The 2500-nt window shown below is 38.0% G+C and overlaps 1 protein-coding gene across 3 annotated transcripts in view; it reads right to left on the bottom strand.

The window, feature by feature from the left end:
• Positions 1-2023: 2023 nt before the first annotated feature.
• Positions 2024-2500, bottom strand: part of ChAT (Choline acetyltransferase) — a 328988-nt gene continuing 328511 nt past the window's right edge. For all 3 annotated transcript variants that reach the window (XM_071664727.1, XM_071664725.1, XM_071664726.1), the window contains exon 15: positions 2024-2500. This exon is cut by the window's right edge and continues 1248 nt beyond it. The gene's annotated coding sequence lies outside the window, so the exon portion shown is untranslated.

Here is a 2500-nt window from a genome sequence, read left to right on the forward strand (position 1 = left end):
GTTATTGCATAGGTTTATTGTGCATATCAACACTCATATACCAGATGGTCATTCATGTTTAGGTTCGCTTGTGATATAAACTGTGCTCTCTCTTCCTCTTTCCCTTGCGTCTGTCAAGTGACTGTTCTCTATCACAGTCTGTCTCACTATACGAATCTTCCAAGCTATTCCCAGTTAATCAATAGTTCATCAACAAATGAAGCTGCCATTATTATTACCACATGACAAGATATTTCCATCGAACATTATCCATTTATCCTACCAGCTCCCAAAAGGTCATCTAGATCTCCTTGCAGTGTTTTCCTGCCTTCCACATCATCAGCCTCCCCTCTCATTAATCGTGTTATTCCCAGATGGGTCAATCATTAACGTGAATAACAACACTATGCTGTGAGTCCCAAGACCGATCCTTGTGGCGCTCCACTCGTCACTTCCTTTCACGATGTAGTTCATCCTGGAATTACAGTTGCCAGTCTGCGACTGTCTGCAGTGTCGTCCTTGTCACATTCTGGCTCTCTTGACACCACAGTTATCAATATCCCCCAACGTACTTGAGCTTCCTTGCCCTCCTCTTCTCCCTCTTTGATGTCTTGCTTCTTCCCCTTAAAAGATAATCATTGATTTTCCCCAAATTTTATAGCATCGTTCCTGATTTTAAGCCTCATTTGGCTTTGCAATTTCGTTGTCATGTTTCACCTTAACTGCCACAGCAAACGACACCTTCATTTACCGAACTACCTACTCTGATTTCTTTTACGATCCTCTAAATCTTCACCCGCTTGACCTCCATCTCCTGTATATTTTCATCTGTTTTCTCCCAACTCTCTCATATGTCGCAATAATCCATCTCACACTTTCACCCTCAGTCTTCCCTCATTATCTCCAATCTGTGATCCCTTTCCCCTGCATCTAATTCACCTTTGCCTCGACACCACGCGTCACCCTCGCTAACTCGTCAGACGCCTCCCGCGCCCCCTAACCCACCACCACGTCTTGCAGTATAATGTGTGATATGCAATCCCTTCTTTTCATTTTTCACCGGCTTTCCTCCATGAGTTCGTCCTTCGAAAATCACTTTGGTTCCTCTGTAATCACCGTGGGTCATCTCGATAATCACCATGGGTTCATCTCGATAATCATCATGGGGCCTCTATATTCAACTATGATTACCATGGGTCCTCTACCATGACAATAGTTCCTCTGTGCCTCTTCGTCTTAACCGTATTCGTCTTCCCTTCATCTCCTACCACAGTAACCTTTTATAATCCCACACACACACACACACACACACACACACACACACACACACACACACACACTGCACTAACACAAGGCTGGATAAAGTGCACACACTATCTCTCACTGAGGTGCAAGGTTTTGATCTGGTTCCTCCATCCCTTCCAAACACCCGTGCCCACCCTCACCCCACACCCTGACTGGTGTGTCGATGTGGACAACATGGTAACCTTGCGTGTTGGAAGGTGTTTTCCCCAGTGGGACTCTCCCTCAATACCTGGTAGGGATTCTTCCTAGATGGAATCTACACAAGAATTAGATTGTCTTCAGTACTGGGGTAAGACCACGTGTGTGTGTGTGTGTGTGTGTGTGTGTGTGTGTGTGTCTGTGTGTATTTCATAAGCGTGGCCTAGAGTTACAATGAATAACAGTTTATTGATATATATATATATATATATATATATATATATATATATATATATATATATATATATATATATATATATATATATATATATATATATATATATATATATATATATATATATATATATATATATATATATATATATATATATATATATATACATATATATGTATGTATATATATATATATATATATATATATATATATATATATATATATATATATATATATATATATATATATATATATATATATATATATATATATATATATATATATATATATATATATATATATATATATATATATATATATATAATATATATATATATATATATATATATATATATATAATTATTTCCCTGATCGTTAGATAGAACAGCCATCTGCCATTACCACAAGTGCACCTTCAACCTCATGGGCACCTCCCCGTCTCGTCACTTGTCATCAATCTATCATTTGTCTTAATTTCCTGAATTCTCTTTTTTTTTTCCTTAAGATTCGTCTTCACAATGTGACGCTCACCTTACCCATGAAGGCTCCTGATGTGTGTCTTATATCTTGATTGTCTATTCGACCACCAGGTTCCCCCACGAAACTATATGTATACGTTTCTATTTACAAGGAGACTAATTACCAATATCAAAAGAAAATCCCAAATCTCGAAAATTTACAACCGACATATCTCCTATCCCATGATATAGATGTTAACGAAAGCGTCCCTATTCCATGATAGATCAACGCCTTTGGAGTCTCTCTTCTTTCGTTATAGCCAATGCCTAAAACGTATCTAGGTCTTCAGGGACAAGAACGTGTAAGGATAAAGTCATCACAGGT

Source organism: Panulirus ornatus, chromosome 9, assembly GCF_036320965.1.
Source record: "Panulirus ornatus isolate Po-2019 chromosome 9, ASM3632096v1, whole genome shotgun sequence".
Classification (NCBI taxonomy): Eukaryota; Metazoa; Arthropoda; class Malacostraca; order Decapoda; family Palinuridae; genus Panulirus; species Panulirus ornatus.